We start from the raw sequence: 21,521 nt of genomic DNA, 5'->3' as shown, positions 1-21,521 counted from the left end.
ACTCACCACATTGTAACCCGTCTGAACGGATTATGAAAGAAATCAATAAGCTTTGCAGACTTTATTGTCACAGAAAGCATCAGCATTGGGACAGATATTTACACTTATTTCAAAACGTGCTGAATGAAATGTCTCATGACTCCACTGCTTTACCACCTGTTCTTGTACTGAAGAATAAAGAACCACCGAACAGAATCAGAGAGCTTCTACCTTTTCCGAATAAACGTAAACTTCGACACAAAGACATAATTGATTTGGCTATTAAAAATATACATTCTGCTGCAGACAAAAGGAGAAAATTTCACGGTAAAGCAAATGCAAAGAAGTTATATATTGTCAGAAAGTTCTCATAAAAGCTCATTCATTGACACTGTAAGAAGAAGCACTTGAGTCACAAATTCTTTCTAGTTTACAATGGACCTTACAGAATCCGATGTATACCACATGATAATTGCGTTGAAGCTGAAACTCTGCATACTAGGAAGAGTAAAGGTTTACATCACATTTCACATGTAAAACCGTTTACTGAAAGATAATCTGCTTTTTAACTTTGTCTTAGCCATAAAGCATTTCACTTCACATTTCTAGTATGCTTTGTCACACTGAGAAACTGTTAACATGCAACAATGTTTTGAAGTTTACTGTCCAGTCTAGAACCTAGGGAACATTTTTAAACAGAAATTACGAATGCATTGTTATAGTGAACAGACGACACAGTGTTGTTATTTTACATTCTTGCTTGTTAGTTGCACGGTTACGTAACGACTATAAGGCTTACATACTTAGAACATATACTGTTAATGAGATTTTAATACTACATTTTGGTTTAGTTGAAAAGACATTCTTTATTTGAAGTACTTTCTGTGAGATTAAAGATGACTTAGCATTTGGTTTCTTTGATAGCTACACGATTATATCACGACGCTACTAATGTGTGACACAATTTACATTGTGGTTTTGCGGTGTATCTGTTTTATATCTGCACAGTTTTTTTGAATTATTCTGGAAAGTAAAACACGTTTTAGTAGTAACGTTTGTGGTATAGCTACAATGAGACAGCCTTTTCTGTAGCACAACAATACATTGGAGCACAGCACTTTCTTCATCTGGGCAATAAGTGTAATAACTAAGATATCTACACACTAAGCATTTTACTTTTGTTTATCATGAGGTAAGTACATTGACTTCTGCAGAACTTAGCTATCGGAGGACGATAACTACGATACTTCCACAGATATTATCTTACAACAAGACGCACAGTTTAGCGCTACAGTACACCTATTTGAGTGATTAATTTTGTACTTAAAACATTTATTTTTAAAGATTTTTGGATTACAACGATACAAAGGTTTTCCATGACACATTTAATTTCATTGCTGTAATCTGTAACACCTGAGGATATAATTACATTAATCCTCAGTGGGGTACACGCTTACTTTGTGTATCATGTGTTTGGCAAGCACAAGGAGCCTTAGCTAATATGGTATTTGCTTATACAATTTTACACATCGGTACCATATTTCTCTAACACAGAACTACACAGCTATCTCATTATTTGACAGGGAAACAAACATCTTTTTACTACGTCAGTGACACATGTTTACGCAATTACTCAGCGGTACCATATTTCTCTAACAAAGAACTACACAGCTATCTCATTATTTGACAGAGAAACAAACATCTTTTTACTACGTCAGTGACACATGTTTACGCAATTACACAGGTGAATAACTTCACACTTATGAAATTGTATTTTCTCTGTACTTTGTGAACTGTTCATACTTTTTCGGAACCATTGTGATACTATGAGTGCTTTGAATGACGTATTTGGTATGAGATCACGATTTTTAAAGTACGTTTGAGGTAGATGACACTATTGTAATGAGCAGAGATTTTTTTTAGGTTTTTAAATTATTGCAGAAAGCTACGACGTTTCTGAGATTTGACTGAGGTGTTATGATGTCTGAGATTTGACTGAGGTGTTATGATGTTATTATTATGATGACTATGTGTATTATGCTGTTGTGGTATGTTTATGATCAATACGCTGATGCTATATGAGTTATTTGATTATGCTACATATCTGTTATGATGAAATATCGAAGAAGTGTCGACGAATAAGGTAAGGAATAATAAGTAGTGGTTAGGGACTCTGGTTTGTGAAAAAGGATGTTGGAAACCGAGAATCGTACTTTAAGAGTTATGAAATGTGTGGATATGCGTGAATGTATCACTATGCTGGCGAAAATTTTTTGTACACTGTTATATTTATAGGATTTTGTTTCTACACATTTGTAACGCAAATTCTCAACCTGTGAAAATATTTTTATATGAGACTGTCACTGTAGCGGAAACGGCTGTCGTAAATTTTTAGGTAAGAAAGAAAAGTGACCACTTGCACGTAATGCGTCGTGGGCACCCAGCTGTGCGACAGTCGCCTGGGAAAAAGCCATTAGTGTGTGCCTTTCAGAGGCACAGGTGGAGAAAAAAAAAAGGCCATTACCCTCGCTATTGATATTTCTTTGTAGAAAGCATCTTAAATACGACACACTCAAACTTGAAAACATATGATTATACTGTGGAGCTTTTAATTTATGATATTTACTAAAATGCCTAATGAAACAATGAGAAACATTTCACAGCTTTTGTCTTGCTAGTTGGAAGATTGTTTACTGACTTATGAAATGCCTTATGGCTAGCGAATGACGTTTCACGCCTTGCTTTGCTATTTAGTTTAATATCTAGTTTCTAGCTACACTGCAGCATTGGTTCAAATAAAATTTTATAGATGTACTAATATAAATATATTCTGCCTACAGATCCAGTACATAGTAGTAATGTGATATACTTCCAAAAAAATGAGGGAGCACAAAAAAGACATTTCCCTCCAGAAGAACTGCATACATAATTTTCTTTTCAAGTACTTGGTAATTTATTTCATAGAATAAGTTTTTGTGCTTCACCACTTTAATTAAATAGACATTAAGATGTGAATAGACATTTTCCTTATCTGCATTGTTGTCTTTAGCGTAATATTTTTTCTGCTTGAGCTTTGTCATGTTTAGGTATAAGTTACAGCATTGGCTGCTGCTGTTTACCAGGCATAGTGTTGCTGAATTTCACTTTGTATTACTCTGTTAAGCCAGTTTTACTACTGATTTATTTTTCTTGTTGCTGTTCATTGCTTCATATTAGTTGTAATGTTGCATTTGCTTTGCTAAGTCCTACATTGCTGACTTTTTTTGTCAATTTGCATTTTTTTGTCATTGCTGTTTGTGTTAATTGTTTAGTGCTGCTACATTGCGTCGTCCCTTAGTTTAGCATCTGAGTTCAGTAGGTTTAAGTTAGCTTAAGAGGGGGTAGACTATATAAGAAACTAACTATGATGAATTGGAAGAAAAGCATTGAGAAACTATAAGAAAATGGTTTGGGCAAAAAAGTAGTGTACAGTGGAGAAAAACTATTTTTGAAAGAGGATGTGAACAGAATACAGAAAGCATGCTTGGATAGGAATTTTTTTAGCTGGAGCAAATGTTGAAATAAGAGGGACGATCTATAGAATGAAGTTTTGGGTTGGGCTGCAGTACCAAATGTTACACTGAAAACAAACCCTGTCCTTTCCTTTTGTGTTATCCCACTATGTGTTTGTGTACCCTTGTGTATTTGTTTTCTTCCTGTCTGTGTGTACGGTTTCATAGAATTTTTTCTCTTCTAATACTAAGCTACATTCACTATGATGAGGAATACTGTTATCCTCAAATATAATTTGCATTAATAATACGTTATTTACTTCGTAAAGATGTTTAGACATTATTTATTCTGTTTTGTTTTAATGCTCATGTGTGAAGTTGATGTTTCAAAAGTTATTCTGATCTTTTATGTATGTACTTATGTCATAATTCTTGTAACACTGATGTACATATTTATTTCTATTCTTTTGTAAAGCCTGCTTTACTACAAATGTTATCTATATTGTTATGTTCTTTAATGATACACTTTGTACCTTTGTTATTGTATTCTCATGTAATATAATTGTATAGACACCAGTTCTTCAAATTAAGTATCATTTCACTGCACACATTTCTGTTGGTCATAGTATATGGACAATATGTGAGAAGTAGGAACTGATAGTGTTTGCGCGTGTGTTAATATTTCAGCAAGAGACTGGATGAGAACATTGCTGGTTCTAAGGATATTAAATTTTTTTTGTGAGTCCACAAGTGGTGGTTTATGGACTGGCTATATTGTCCACAAGACTCTTCGATGGTGATTGTGCACCTGCACAGTCACAACAGATGGCTGCTAGCCATTTCTACAAGGACTACAGTGGGTCTACACCTTTGATGACTCACCAATACCATTATTTCTACATGGACTGCAGTGGGTCTGCACCTCTGGTGGCCCGCCAATAACATAATCTCTACCAGGACTACAGTGGGTCTACTCTGTGATGACCTACCTACCAATATTCTTCAAAACTTTGACTGACTCTGCAGTGGGTTTGCTCTGCTGTGGCCCATTACCTGTCTGCATGTCAAGAGTCAGCATTGTCTTTCTGTTGGAATGACAACACTAATTCTTCAAGACTGCATGGAAATACACTACTTCCATGTGCGTTTTCTTTTACTGCTCAGACATTAACAAAAACACTGCTATTTTACTGTGATGAATAATCAGGACTGTCTTTATGGACTGTGAGAAACTTTTAGCTTTTGCCCAACATTGTACCGATAAGTGTGTGCATTTAATTTCTTTGTTATTGTAATTACGAAAAAAAATTTCAAATCTGTATTGGCCACTGCCCAAAACAATTTGTCAAATTTTTTGTGGGGAGCATTGTGGCTATGTAAGTAGGCTGTTTAGGTTTTTTTATTGGTAACGCCACATAGCGCTATGTATGAAAGGTTTTTTTATTGGTAACGCCACATAGCGCTTTGTATGAAAAACCACTGGCTGTGCTGGTGCAGTCAGTAGCTGGTTGCCATTGTTGTAAAACTCGCCATTGTAGTGTTGGGGAGCTGGATTTTAACAACGCATAGCGTGGCAGTTGGAGGTGAGCCGCCAGCAGTGTTGGATGTGGGGAGAGAGATGGAGGTGTTTTGAAATTTGTAGGACTGGATTTCATGAACTGCTATATATATTATGACTTTTGATGACTATTAAGGTAAATACATTGCTTGTTCTCTATTAAAATTTGCTAACTATGCCTATCAGTAGTTAGTGCCTTCAGTAGTTTGCATCTTTTATTTAGTTGGCAGTAGTGGCGCTCGCTGTATTGCAGTAGTTCGAATAACCAAGATTTTTGTGAGGTAAGTGATTTGTGAAACGTATAGGTTAATGTTAGTCAGGGCCATTCTTTCATACGGATTTTTAAAAGTCAGATTGGGTTGCGCTAAAAATATTGTGTGTCAATTTAAGCACAGTCTTGTATTATTTTTCTAAGGGGACATTTGAAGGGGAGGAGAATAAATGAGTCGAGAGAGTGAAGGCATTAGTGAGTGAATATAAAATCTGTGATTATACGGCACCTGTTGCGGTGGCCGACAGTGCCGAAGTTAACTTCTTGTTAAAGTTTAAAAAAGAAGTGCAATGTGAAATTAATCTGTTGCAACACGGGTGGACGTGTGAACTTCACAATCACGCACAAGAAGTAGAAAAAAGATTAGGCCACTGCCAAGACAGAGAAGAATGATTGGTAAATTGTACATTTGGGGGGTGTATCCAGAAGATTCCTCTCGTGAAGATAAATGGAATTTCGGATAAAATCCGTATGTGCCCACACATAGAACGAAAAGTAACAGAAATGTGCGAAATTTATCACACTGGCAAGAAACGGACGCCTTCGACTGTCAGCAGTTCTTGTCTGTATGGAAGTTCTAAGTTTTCCATACTTTCTCAAATAGTATCTTAACCATTGCTTGGTTGGAGCCATTCCACAATGTGCTGCCTCCCACATGACCTAGAGGGTACAGAATCGAACTCATATGCGGCTATTTCGAACAGGAACCGACCTTCCTAAAGAGAACGAGTCCGCGAGAATGCTGTACGTGACAATAATTTTGCCAATCATTCGTATCAGTGTACTGCGCAGAGGCTGCCCAAGATCGCGCCAAACATGGTTCAAAATATTACCAAATTGCAACCAGTCAGGCTTTAAGAGTCCGACAAGATTCTTTGAGCATATGCTTCAGAAGTATCAGTTTCTCTCTAATCCATTAAAGTACGCCGAGCTCATCAGTATTTGTTTTACCAAACTGCTGGTACATCTGAGGCATACTGTTTCAGTGGGAGGTGCAAAAATTACATTGACACCTTTAAGAGCCTACTCCAGGAAATGGCATATTATGCAGGAGAAAACACAATGCAAAATGATCAACGTCGCCAAATTGCTTATATACTCCGCCACATAACAGAGGACTCAGAAGGAGCCCACGCAACACCCACGATAATGGGCGCACAAGCTACTGAATTCATAAGTGACACCAACCCTATCATTCGAATGAGTTGAATCGACAAAGCTGTGAACGAGAGGATAATCGTCACCAGGAGAGCCCTGATGGATGGAACTCTAACAGGCAGAAGAACATGAAGGAGAATCGGTATAGAAACGAGGCAGGAAACAATAACACATTTGCAGCTCTGACAGGAGTCCAAATTAGGCCAGCAGACACCAGAAATAACGCACTGGTTCGAAGAAATAATGTTGATCCCAGACGATGACTGGTATAAAACGAAGAAGGTAGGCCACTGTAAACGAAAGAGTTTCGAGACGAATGCATATGCAAGACGATGAGAATGATTATGACGATGACGGCGGGAAGGGATTAGGAGATGTGGAGAGTGATGATTCAGTATACAGAGAACAGGATTTTCCGATCTGCTGTTTGATTTGGAGAAAAGGGCCAAAATCACTGAGTTAAGACTGTAGAGAATTCGTTTAGAGAGTATGACTGGCATCACGAACGAAGGGTGCAATCTATGGGAGATCGGAATTAGTAACGGAGCAGAGTCCACAGTGTTAGAGGATGACGACGTCGAAGTGAAAGGAAATTTACGCTATGAAGAAACCAAAACAAAGAGCTCTTTATAACTTTGAGTAACAAAGCCATGGTGAATGAAGATGTTTTTCTTATTTATTGTATGTTCTGTTTAATTGCTTATATTTTGTGTGATTGGCTTCAAATGTAAGTATTGAGTACGTTATGCTCACGGCAAAATTTTTGATGATTTTGGGTTTCCATTGAGTGACAGTTTTCTGGAACGGTACGGTACTGGTTGTCTATGTAAGTTCATGGCCGTCTGCTTCGTCAGATAATTATGTAATTCGCCAAGTCGTAATTTTAATTGTGTGAGGTTGAAAACATGTAATGAGAAGAACAATCGATACCGGACAGATTTTTTGCATACTATTGTGTTCGAATAAGTTATGTGTATGGAATGTTGAAGTGAACTAACAGAGAGATAAGACAGTAATGAATTTGTTGCTAGGTGCGCTTCCGAGTTTCGTAAAAATTTTCTGCTCTGGGAGATACTGTTATTCTAATTTTGAATTTACCCAGGACAGCTCTGTATTTGCTTTATGGTTTTGATCAGTGTGATCCAGTTGCTCCAGTGTTGACAGAGGCTGATTTTCAAGTATTTTGTGTTCTGAAAGAAATCTTATGGGGATATATCTGACATCTGTCATGGGGGTGGGTACCCTACGGTCTGTAACTGAACCAATAATGGCATTTTTATTTCCTATTCTCATTTTGTCTTGTTCCTTAGCTATTTTTACGCTTAACGTGGAAGTGTTGGGACATTAGACATGTATGTATAAAACCCTCAGGCGACGTACACTGATCAGCCAGAACATTATGACTACCGACTTACTATCGATATTAACTTGTCCAGCCGATAACAGCGTCACCTGGTGGGGAATGACAACTAGTCAGCCACACACACGGTGTGTGGTATCAGTAAGCGTACTGTTTGTGTTTAGAATGGAGAAGGCGCCCGATCTATCTGAGTTTCCGAGGGCAGACTGTGATAGACCAGAGGCTCAGCAGGAATATTTCGGAAACGGCACGACTTGTCTGGTTTTCGATGAATGCTATGGTGAATGAATTCAACACGTCGTGAAGCCGAGGTGTAACGACTTCGAGACGTCATGGCGTTGCTTGGCCGACCACCCCTCATTACAGTGGTGATGAACACAGTAAGCTGGGCAGACTGGTAAAATAGGATTAGCTGTGAGGTGTGGGCAAACTAACAGCAGCCTCCAATGCTGGGCAAAGTACAATTATTTCTGATCACACAGTGCACCGACACTCTTAACAATGGGCCTCCGCAGCCGACGACACATGCATGTGCCAACGTTAACACACGACAAAGGCAATTGCGACCATTGGCAATGAACGTTCGCGTGGTAGCAGAGGATTGTATGGTCCGATGAATCCCGATACCTTCTTCATCATGAGAATGAGAGGATGCCAATCCATCGTCTTCCAGGGGACAGCCCATGACTCATGTACACTATGTGATCAAAACTATCCGGACACATGTTTAAAAATGACTTACAAGTTCTTGGCGCTCTCCATTGGTAATGCTAGAATTCAGTATTGTGTTGGCCCACCCTTAGCCTTGATGACAGCTTCCAGTCTCGCAGGCATGTGTTCAACCATGTGCTGGAAGGTTTCTTGGGGAATGGCAACTCATTATTCACGGAGTGCTGCACTGAGGAGAGGTCGGTCGCTGAGACCTGCCACGAAATCGGCATTCCAAAATATCTCAAAGGTGTTGTATAGGATTCAGGTCAGGAGTCTGTGGCGGGACAGTCCATTACAGGGATGTTATTGTCGTGCGTTATGAACAGGTGCTCGATCGTGTTGAAAGATGCAGTCGCCATCCACGTATTGCTCTTCAACAGTGGGAAGCAAAGAGGTGCTTCAAACTTGATTGGAGGCCTATGGTGGGATAATGCCATGCAAAACGACAAGGGCTGCAAACGCCTTCCATGAAAAACACGGCCACACCATAACACCACAGCCTCCGAATTTTACTGTTGATACTCCACACGCTGGCAGATGACGTTCATCGAACATTCGCCATACCCACATCCTACCACGGATCGACACATTGTCTTCCGTGATTCGTCATTCCACACAATGCTTTTACACTGTTCAATCGTACAATGTTTACTCTCCTTACATTAAGCGAGGCATCGTTTGGCATTTACCGACGTGATGTGTGGCTTATGAGCAGCCGCTCGACCATGAAATACAAGTTTTCTTACCTGCTGCCTAACTGTCATAGTACTTGCAATGGATCCTGAGGCAGTCTGAAATTCCAGTGTGATGGTCTGAATAGATGTCTACCTTTTACACATCACGATCTCTTTTCAACTATTGGCTGTCCCTGTCAGTCAACAGACGAGATCGTCCTGTGCGCTTTTGTGCTGTACGCGTCTCTTCACGTTTCCACTTCACTATAACATCGAAAAAAGTGGACCTAGGGATGTTAAGGAGTGTGTGAATCTCGCGTACAGACGGATGACACAAGTGACACCCAATCACCCGACCACATTCGAAGTCCGTAAGTTCTGCTCTCTCACGCTGTCTAATGACTACTGAGGTCGCTGATATGGAGCATCTAGCAGTAGGCGGCAGCGCAATGCTCCTAATATGAAAACTTATTTTTTGGGGGTGTCCAGATACTTTTGATAACATCGTGCACTTTGGGGAACGGAGACAAGGTGCAGCGGCTTCATTAGGCTTTGGGGAACATTAATGTGGGCATCAATGAATCCAGTCAGGCTCATGCAAATTACCATGACACTCTAGAGTATTGTACAGTGGTTGTAGGAAACGCACACCCCTTCATGACGATCACATTCCCCGACGGCAGTGGCATTTATCAACAAGATAATGGGCCATACCGCTAGGCTAGGAGTGTTCAAGGAACGCAGTGGCGAGGTCCAGTTTATGTGCTGGCCCGCCATTTCACCAGATCTACACGCGATCGAACGCATCTGGGATATGACTGAACATAGCGTCATAGCTCATCGACCCTTCCCGAAATTTACAGGAATTAGGTGTCTTGTGTGCGCAGATGAGGTGTCAACTCGCTCCAGTGACCTAAGAAGCCCCAATTGCTTCCATGCTTCGACGCATCGCCGCTGTTATCCGCGCCAGAGGTGCACATACCGGCTATTAGGCAGGTGGTCATAATGTTTTGACTGAACAGTGACTGTTTCTGTATATGTTGTGTGTCTGGCTAAAAGGAGGCAAGCTAGCTGAAACAGAATATATTTCATATTTTTATTTACAGTACTGGTTCCTATTCTTACTCAGTTCAATCTGTGTGACGATGAATACTTTACTATAGGTATGCTTTATTGGAAAATGTATGAAGTTGGTCGTACTCTAAAAAAAAGTGTCCTTATGAATGTTTAGACTATTGCTAAAGTTTGGATTTCCTGATGACTGTGTTATGTGACAGAGATCCCTGGGACAAATAAGTTTCCAGATAATTTTCAGTGGATTGCGCAAATGCTAGCGCAGAGAAGGTTTGGTTAGGAAGATCTTACGAGATAGTTTTTCTGAGTGAGATTTTTTTTTGTGTAATGGATATTTATGTTCAGACTGCCATGGTACTGAATAATTGTTCTACATGGTGCTTATTACGTGTGACGTTTAAGTGTTTATTGCCTCCTTTAATGTAAAGATGACTTTAAGATATTTGTCGATTTTGAGCATGACAGTGCGGTTTTAGGTTCTTATTAATTCCCTTTCAGTGAGGATGGCATTGTGGTTGTTGATGATTATATTGGTGTTCTAGTGATTGAGTTATTTGAGACTGTGGATTTTTCATCATGCAGAGATTGTCGTGAGGCAGTTTCTCGAATCACGCTTAGTACGTAATCAAGGAGGCTATATGGGACCTATACTTGTTCTCGATTTTATTGTATGTGATGACGTGTTAACAATTTTGCCCGTCTTAAATAAGAGGACTGTTGTAAGTTAGGACTGATAGATGCCAATGCTTGAAATGATAGGACAGTGCTTACATAAGCAAAGTTTATGATGACTGTTTCGTTTGACCTGCCTGAAATAAGAGGGACGTGGTCGTTATTGTGGAGTCTGTGCATTAGGCGTTAAAGCAGGAAGCATTGCAGCGGTTTAAGGGATGAGGAAAAGATCTGTAACCTCTAAAGGGTAAGAAACCCACTATTTTGCTTATACTTTGATGAGTTGTTGATTTTTTACGCACCTATAAATGAAAAAATATAAATATGATCTGATTTTCTAATTGAAGCAAATTTTCAATGTATATATTGAAGGAGCTGCATTGAAATACGAAGACCATCACCACCAACTAAGTAAGTTGATCATTTGGGGCTGAAAATATGACGCAGCAGTGAAATGAAAGTATAGACATCCAGTTACTATCCCTCCACAAAGAGATTGTGTGATAAAGAAATAAAATGAAGTTTGAAAAGTAGCTTAACGTGAGTGTAAGTCTATTAAAGCCACTTTTGGAACACATGTTTTGTGAGTGATTAGCTTATTCTTTTGCTGCTATCAATAATGCAGAGAATGAGGCACGTTTATATCGTAATAGGAAATGTTAGGTGACTTCAAGTAATGTCTTTTGAGTCATTGTACACGATGGAAGTAAAACTTCGAATAGAAATTCGAGTATCCGGTACCATAAATCATGTGTGGGGGGGGGGGGGGGGGGAAGGGGGGAGGGGAGGAGGGATGGGTACGGGGTGGGTGGGCGGGTGTGTGGGGGCGGATTTGTTTAATGGTTCTGGGCAAAAGAGTTAGCTTCCACAGGTAGAGTGAAATAGTGAAGAAAGAATGTCAGAGGTAGGCACAGCCGTTGTCACAGAGTGTAAATAGACAAGTAGGGGTAGTTGCAGTTTAGATTATTTAGTTAATTATGATGGGTATGTGAAATGTTCCTATATGAAATACTGCGAAATGTTGTTATGATCATTAAGTGTGTATGAAAATGCTTCTTTGGTTAATAGTTTTTTAGTACATGCTAATGAAGAGGATGGAGATGAAGATGAAATAAGAGATATGATGCTGCGTGAAGAGTTTGACCTGAGTCAAAACAGGGTCCCGGGAGTAGACAACATTCCATTAGAACTACTGACGGCCTTGGGAGAGCCAGTCCTGACAAAACCCTACCATCTGGTGAGCAAGATATAAGAGACAGGCGAAATACCCTCAGACGTCAAGAAGAATATAATAATTCCGAACCCAAAGAAAGCAGGTGCTGACAGATGTGAAAATTATTGAACAATCAGTTTAATAAGTCACGGATGAAAAATACTAACGGGAATTCTTTACAGACGAATGGAAAAACTGGTAGAAGCCGACCTAGGGGAAGATCAGTATGGATTCCGTAGAAATAATGGAACACGTGAGGCAATACTGACCCTACGACTTATCTTAGAAGCTAGATTAAGGAAAGGCAAACCAAAGTTTCTAACATTTTTAGACTTAGAGAAAGCTTTTGACAATGTCGACTGGAAGACTCTCTTTCAATTTCTAAAGGTGGCAGGGGTAAAATACAGGGAGCGAAAGGCTATTTACAATTTGTACAGAAACCAGATTGCACACACCGTCAGGTGGCTTGCGGAGTATGGATGTAGATGTAGATGTAGAAGAGTCGAGGGGCGCGAAAGGGAAGCAGTGGTTGGGAAGGGAGTGAGACAGGGTTGTAGCCTATCCACGATGTTATTCAATCTGTATATTGAGCGAGCACTAAAGGAAACAAAAGAAAAATTCGGAGTAGGTATTAAAATCCATTGAGAAGAAAGAAAACCTTTGCGGTTTGCCGATGACATTGTAATTCTGTCAGAAACAGCAAAGGACCTGGAAGAGCAGTTGAACGGAATGGATAATGTCTTGAAGGCAGGATATAAGATGAACATCAGCAAAAGAAAAACGATAATAATGGAATGTAGTCGAATCAAGTCGGGTGATGCTGAGGGTATTAGATTAGGAAATGAGACACTTAAAGTAGTACAGGAGTTTTGCTATTTTGGGAGCAAAATAACTGATGGTGGTCGAAGTATAGAGGATATAAAATATAGGGTGGCAATGGCAAGGAAAGTGTTTCTGAAGAAGAAAAATTGGTTAGCATCGAGTATGATTTATGTGTCAGGAAGTCGTTTCTGAAAGTATTTGTATGGAGCGTACCCATGTATGGATGTGAAACATGGACGATAAATGGTTTGGACAAGAAGGGAATAGAAGATTTCGAAATGTGGTGCTACAGAAGAATGCTGAATATTAGATGGGTAGATCACATAACTAATGAGTGGGGAGAAGTGAGGTTTGTGGCACAACTTGACTAGAAGAAGGGATCATTTGGTAGGACATGTTCTGAGGCATCAAGGGATCACCAATTTAGTATTGGAGGACAACGTGGAGGGTAAAAATCGTAAAGGGAGACCAAGAGATGGATACACTAAACAGATTCTGAAGGATGTAGGTTGCAGTTGGTACTGGGAGATGAAGAAGGGGCTTGGACAGGATAGAGTACCATGGAGAGCTGCATCAAACCAGTCTCAGGACTGAAGACCACAACAACAACAACAATGCCATTTATAATTAACTCCAAAATGTACAGTCATTACAAACAAACTGTTGGAAGAACCTTCCGGCAGTGATAAATACTAAATAAAAAATAAAAGCAGGTGGTCATGCTTTGAACCGGCGATACGCAGTACGCCGGGCAACGATGATAACCACTACGCTTCACCGCCTGCGCCGCAAATCACAGTATTGTTCCCTGTCGGGGACAAATAGCGAACGGCTATTTCAGAAACTCTCAGTGGAGCCCATCACCGCACCCTGCTGGATCTATATCTTGTCAGCGGTACTCCACGTGGCGGTGCTGACGAGATCCGCGCTTTCTGATCGCGTAGTACGTTCTACACGTTGACAACCATCGAAGGTGGACTCTCAAGTCGAAGCTTAGCGACCTTCTAGTGTGCCTTCAATTCAATGGAACTTAACATCGTCGATTTGCACCTCTGGACTGAGTTGTGCCTTCCTACAGATATCCAACCCTGTGGGGTAGCTACATTGTCAGGAAGTCGAATGCTTGAGGGTTGAAGTTAAGTGGCAGGTCGATGAATGACCAGAGAGGAAGGCCTTTCCGAATCCATAATTTATCTTCTACTAATTCATCAGCTGTACGTCCTTATGGGGAGGCAACCATGACCCCGCCCCACGGAAGAGGGCTGGCTGTCGGCGACCGGCCAACTGGCTGCACCACATGTTCGTTTGTCTATTGATATTCGTTTGTCGATTGATGTAAGTGATTACTACGTGGTAATACAGGGTGTCCACAATGAGACTCCAACATTTTAATATCCTATGTCTTTCTGATTTCAGATGGTGGACCTATGAATACTGAAGGGGCAGACAGAGCAACTCAACAAGTTTGTGGCGTGCAAGTTTGATACGCCAAGTGGCCTTAGTGGAGCTGCAATCAATTGTTTTAGCAAAATGGAGGATACGAACGAGCGTGCACAAGTGGTTTGGTGGTAAGCAGAGAAAAAATCGGCGACCCAAGTGCAAAGAAACTTCCGTCGAGTTTACAACAAAGCGCCCCCGTCGTTCAAGACTGCAAAGAAGGGGTGTGATCAGTTTTTGGCTACTGGGAGTGTTGAGAAAGGGCATGGTGGTGGCAAGCCTGCGATCAGCGAACATCATGTGGAACAAGTGCGGCGGTTATTCGAACAAAGTCCACAGAAGTCAGTGCGACATACAGCACGAGAACTTCGTGTGGAACGTTCAACAGTGCACAAAGTGCTTCATCAGCGATTACGTTTGTACGCACATAAAGTGCACGTTGTGCAAGAAATCAAGCCTGATAATCGACCAAAGAGAGAAGAATTTGCGTGTTTCATGTTACATCGCATTGCCGCGGACGAGACATTTTTATCACGCGTGATGTTTACTGACGAGACAACCTTTCACGTGTCGGGGGCTGTCAATCGTCACAATGTGCGCATCTGGGGGCCCGAAAATCCACATGCACCTAGAAAACACATGCGCGACAGTGTGTGGTGTGGTTCGATGATAAATCGCATTGTTGGGCCGTTTTTCTTTCAGGAGCCGACTGTGGATGGAGTCGGCCTGGACATGTTGGAACAATTTGCCGTGCCACAGATAACAAACATGCAGCCAGATGTGGTGTTTCAACAGGACGGTGCACCAGCCCATTGGAGCCTTGATGTCCGAAAATTATTAAATGACACATTCCCGCAACGATGGATTGGCTGTGGAGGTCCAATTCCTTGGCCGCCATCATAACCCCCTCGATTTCTTTTTGTGGGGTTATGTGAAAGACCGGGTATACGCTACACCAGTAAAGGACCTGCAAGACTTGAAACAGCGCATAAGAATTGTCATCAACTCTGTAACAGCACAGATGCTCCGCAACACATGGCACGAAATCGATTATAGACTTGATATTCTTCGCGCTACCCGTGGCGCCCATGTTCAAGGGTACTGAACCGTCCACCTGTGTATGAAAACTTGATGAGCTGATGTATGATTTTCCTGTATTTTTTCGTCAATAAATTGTGTTTCCTCTCATATTTTATGAGTTCAAATGTTGGTGTCTCATTGTGGACACCCTATATTGTTGCTTTACAACTCCGACGACTCAAAGGCTCCTTCTAGTATTCGCCATGTTAAAAGTGGGTTTTGATACCTAATATTTGATAAAGATATTTCCAAGTTTCAGGCGATTCCTTCTCAAGGCTCATGTACTTTGCCATTTCAATGATTCACTGTCGTCAGATGTGGTTCATTTGTTTCCAATAACCAGATTCTTACGTGACGCTGTCATATTCCGCAGCGCTACTCACGGCAGCTAATTACCTCAGCGATCTTCTGAGCCCGGGTGAAGTGTAAAACTTAGAAAAAAATGCAGTCTGCAAGTAGAGGAACCTTACACTACCCTTCCGTGGTTTCTTTTAAAAATGTTTTTTTAAAACAAAATTCCAACTTTGTAGAGGCGTAGCCATTAGAGTTCTGTCGGTATTTGTTGTCTATGCAGTAAACTTATGCCTTTCTCATGCTTCAAAAAAAGATATTGAATGTTATCATGAGCCGCATTAAATATAATTTTTTTCCATTAAGATAATCTCGTCGGAGATTTGATGAAAGTAAACAAATTTTAGAAGTTTGTACAAATATCGACTGCGTTCTTATCTTTTGTTCCTTCAGATTATCACACTGCTCCTATTCCATTTGCCAAGTTCTCATAATATTAATATCCACTAGCCTTTTGAAACAGATAAACAATGTAACTGATAAATAGAGTCACATAGAAAACACAATATTTCACATTCGACTGTCAAGACAATGAATACGAAATTTTAAATATTCTCTACAAATAGATTATTTCATGGTAGTCATTAGAGAGATGTCAGTTTTATACTTATTTGTATATTTAAAGTTAAACATCGTACTCACACTTTTCAGCGGCTTGGGTATCGTCCTATAAAATCCCATGAGTGTCGTCTAATATTTTAGCATTACATTCACATTAAATATGAAGACAGATGCCTTTGCAGCGACTTAAGAAAGCTGAAGATACGCAAATGCACTATACACATGATCTTCATTTTCCTTTTATTTTACTACAGCAAGGTGCTATTCACCACAGTACTTTTAACAAGGACTTACTACTCGATATAGTCGACTATGTTGCGATTATTTGAAAATGGGTCTCGGCCCTAATCTAGCCATCGAGGGAATAAAAAAGTAAAATATTCAATTTTGGACTGGTTTTTCGTTGACTGGAATATTTTTCCTTTTCTCATTTAGTCACGAACCCATTGCTTATCATATTCTTGGATTAATTCATAAGAGAGAACTTGCAAATATCCTATGCAAATACTATTATTTACAAGTTCTGTTTACAAGCACCTCGTACCGTGACCCGACTTTGCTTCCATCATCTTAACGTTCTTTTGAGTGTCGACCTTGACAGTTGGCTTCTGTCTCCCGAAAGACCATTAGCACAGAATTGCACTTCTCCCTCGCTAGTCGCCAGCTACTGCTCGATTCATTTTCCGCATTGGCGTTTAGTTCAGGTGGGGTGCTGTATGTTGAGGAACATTTAATAAGACGTATTATACACTAATCCTTAATATTTGTGGCCACTTGTTAATAATGTCTCCCAACTCTACGCCATTCAAAATCTCCTGATCTCTTTTTTGGTTATTTCATAAACATTTGATAAGATTGCTCACTCACATTCCAAAAGGACACAGTAATTTCAAAAGAAAATAAGAAAATGCATACAATTTTTATGTGACACGTGGAAGATTTTTAAAAGTTACAATATCACCGTCAATATTGTCACCTGACAGAGTACTTGTTCAAAATGGTACATACAAAGAATTAACTCGATGAAGTCCACTTAACATTCAGCTGAATTCCACTTAACATTTAGCTGTTTATTCATATATGTATACTTCTTCCAGTTTCTCGTATCAATGCCAGTTATAACCACATGATTTTCGTCTTGTCACTGCGATTATGGTAACAGCTACTCCTTAATATATACCTTTTACTGATTGGTGCACGGAAGGTTACACTTCTACCGCCATTTGGAGACATACCCCACTGGCGACATACTGATCCTGAAAATTTTTATAATACATCTACGCCAGGTACTTAATAATGAATAATTTGTTGTCATTTTTTTGACAGACTTATACCTTTCGCAAACACTTTTTGTTGTTTCGGAAGTAAATTGGTAATTGTCGCTTATAGATTTGTAAATTACTTTGTAAATTACATCAATAATATTGCAAACGTTTCCATTACTCTTCAACAAATTAGTAGTATTTGGCGACGCATTCAGGTACTTCAAAATCAAAGTGGTTACCCTTACTTTTACAGCTTTCTTAACTACATTTTTTTTTACTTTTACTTTTTTTCAATTTTATTTCTATCAAGTTGTGGCTATTATTTTCTCTTTGTAAGTTTATTTGATCTTTACTGGATACGCACTGAAAACATTTATTCCTCATCTTCGTGTAAATCGATTTTTCGTTCTTTAGCAAGGATCATTAATATTTGCAAGCTTTGTATTTATTCCGTAGTATTTACCTTAAAGTTAATGACGCCAGCTAAAAAGTCACCACTCAACATGGTGTACCAAAAGATCCTTTCCTATAATTAAGCTGATACAATGATCTGGTACCATCTTGCCAATACTTGTCGATCTTTTCACTCTACTACCTAGTTCCACTGTAAGGCGTCAGGATTTTCGGGGGCCTCAGTTTGACGTGTCGTTTAGAGTGTGGCAAGACACTGGTTTTGCAACATGAGACGGATTTTTGTGTATATATGCCACTTGTTTCAGACTGAATACACGTGGCATCGAGAGCGACGAGAATAACTCCCGTACGTATATATGATGTTTAAGTTAGGTACAAATAGGGTGGGAGCATCTATGGAGGGTAAATCAGTTTTAGTTAGCTACACTGTGGCACAATGGCCTGCAGAGCCGCAGCCTAGTCAAGGTCACGCGCAGTTAACGGGCATGGCAGAAAACTGGGGAAGGAGCAGTGTATCAAGTAAGTGGCGAGTGAGGCCGTACCTTACCACTCTTGTGCGTGATGGAGTGTTAATAATAGGGGAGGGGACAACAGACTTGAAAGCCAGTCAATTATACGACACTTTACTTACGAGGCTGTTTGCTGATTGGGCAGCTATGGCTACTTGAAATGAAGGAGGGACTGCCATTGGCTGTTCCATCCAATGTCCAATTCAACTGCAGAGGAAGGCGAAACTTGGCTGAGGAGAAGCGGAACTGCCCAGCGCGACAGGCACTTGTACTTGAGATGTTGTTGAGTGTGGCCAGAGGGCATCCCTCTCTGACGCGACGACAGAGAAAGGAGATACATTGGTGAGAACGCTTTGTTCACCTAGCTCCAAAATTCAGTGACGACCTGGCAGAATTATTTTCGTAGATCTCCTGAGCAGAGAACGAAGAGAGCCAATACAGTTAAATTCTTGCGAGAACAATGAGGGCAGAGTAACACATAGCACCGACCTTCCGCATGCACTTAGCCATTAAAAGCGGAGTAGGGTGAATTTAATGTTTTCATGTTTGCTGATACAGAATCATCTAGCATCAGTATGGGACCTCGATAGATTTACAGATCCGACGACGCACGGCAGCAACCTAGTCGATGACTGTGCAACACAAAGTAAAGAATGCACCTTGCTATTAAATGTAAATGTCGTGTCACAATCCAGTTTTTACTGCAGTGACACGAAGCTCAAAGTAAGAAGACCTGTCCTCCCTGTAGTATTTCCCGAAATTAACGTATTTCCTTTGTGCAATCGATGCTACTGTTTGGTTAACATTTGTGCGGGAAAGAATAAAATTTATTAGAGCCAGTAACATTGTTTAGCTCAACGTTAGGATAGTCTTCCATGGCGAATCTTTCAATTAAAATACCTATCCTGTATTTTGTGGTTTTACTGATCTTTTATATTTCATGTCATTTGAGAAATTTAATACCTGAATCCCTTGGTCTGAACAGGCGATACCAGAGATTGCTCTTCTGGATTGCAATGACCCAACATGTGCAAAACTGATTTCAGTAAATACAATTACAGAGAACAGTTTTTGTCTATTATAAGACAAAGGTCTCATTCCTACTTCATTGGATTATTTTAGGACCACTGATGGTAAACAGAATTCTGAAGTCTAAATCCTTTGTGAGGAGAAGCTAGTCTTCTTACTGTGTTATGTGTTCTAAGTGCAACCATGCACACAATACAGACATAGCATTCACTTATTACCAACCAGATGCGTGTTTAGATAATGGCAACCCTGCCAGGATCGTTAATTTCTTAAGTAATTAACAAAGCAATCTTTAAGAAAGCACCAGATTTGACTAGCTACAAATTTGTTTCTTCGAGCTTGTATACATCAGGAGGAGTATAATTTGAAGTACGTTTGTGGAACAATAGCAGATTGCATTCAATTACTGGGATTAATTTACTTAATTACAACAATTTCATGATATTGAACAAATTTGTGTAGTTGTGCAGTAGTGATTCTAGTATGGCTGGCGCTCGCTCCACGATCTATAACGGCGTTGTTACGTTGGATTTCGTTCCAACAGATGCGTTGACTGATGTGGAGTTACAAGGGGTGAAATATATTGAGAATTTGACCAAGAGAAGCTTACACAGAGGTTAAAAGTTAGTACATAAATGACAGAAAGCAACAGATAGGAGGCAAACCAGAGAGTGGGAAATCTCGATCGTGACGAAAATAAGACGCAACACTTAGAAAGTAGTGACATACATGAAATACAGCAGGACAGAATGTTAGGCGAAGATGTTGCGATTTCACCACACCCAATGCAGAGTGAAAGTAGAGAAAAGGTTAGAGGTACACGAAGTAATGGTGGCAGACACAGACAGGCAAAACATTCTAGCGACACAGAGCCAGAATCTGATGATGAGTAGATGGAAGAACCATTACAGAACGAGAGTAGATTCAGTCCACATATGTCAATGCAGGGAGACAGAAGGAGAGTAAGTGATCCTGTAATATATTCTGAAGGTAAGATTAATGGTAACCATGGGAAAAGAGTATCTCTGAGATCTGGAGACGAAAGGACGAATGTTTCAGATTTGTCGACATTGTTCTAACATTTACTGCACGCGATACGTGATTGGAATAAAGCCATACAGCAATTGAGTCAGAAGACCGAGGCAAGGGTACTTGAGGATAGATATGAATAGAGCCATAAAAGAATCGAGTGTGAAGACAGAGGCATGGATTAAGAATCGAGAGCGAAGGGAGAGCCACAGATACAGGATATGGGCAGAGAAATCGAAAATATGCGTATTCATTTTGATGAATGGTTTTTAAAGAGGCTAAAGAATCATGAGAAGAAATCAAGTCACTAATGGCGGAACAAAAGCAGACATGTACGGAGTTTAATAAGTTGCGCTGAGAAACATGAAGGGTGGTATAAAAAGTCAACCAACGTGTTGATTCATTAGAATAGAAAGCTAAGAGCAGAGAACGCCAGGTAGTTGAAGACAGTTACACCCAGAAAAGATTGACAAAAGCCGCGCTGAAGAGGTTTGACTGCCGTATTGGCAAAATAACCGCGAAACCGAACAACAATTCGTGTAACTTCCGTAGCGAACTGAAGCAAACAACAGAAGCTCATATGGACAGTGGCAGTAATGTTTCAGAATCCATTGTATCTGTAGTCTCGGTGGTAAGACACGAAACGGACGTAATTAAGAAAGTGAAGGAACCTTCAGTGTCTCTAATGAAGCAAGTCGAATGCTCACTGCATAATATAGAACATTTACAGGCGCGAGTAGATAATTTACAAGAAAAAGAACGTACAGCACAGAAGGTTCCACAGAACAAAACGTCATTAGTACCACATGCGCCCACGCCACAAAGCAACTGTGAAACGCCAGAAGAATATAGGAAGCCGACAC

The sequence above is a fragment of the Schistocerca gregaria genome, chromosome 2 (assembly GCF_023897955.1).
Source record: "Schistocerca gregaria isolate iqSchGreg1 chromosome 2, iqSchGreg1.2, whole genome shotgun sequence".
Classification (NCBI taxonomy): Eukaryota; Metazoa; Arthropoda; class Insecta; order Orthoptera; family Acrididae; genus Schistocerca; species Schistocerca gregaria.
Note: the sequence above shows the minus strand (reverse complement) of the source record.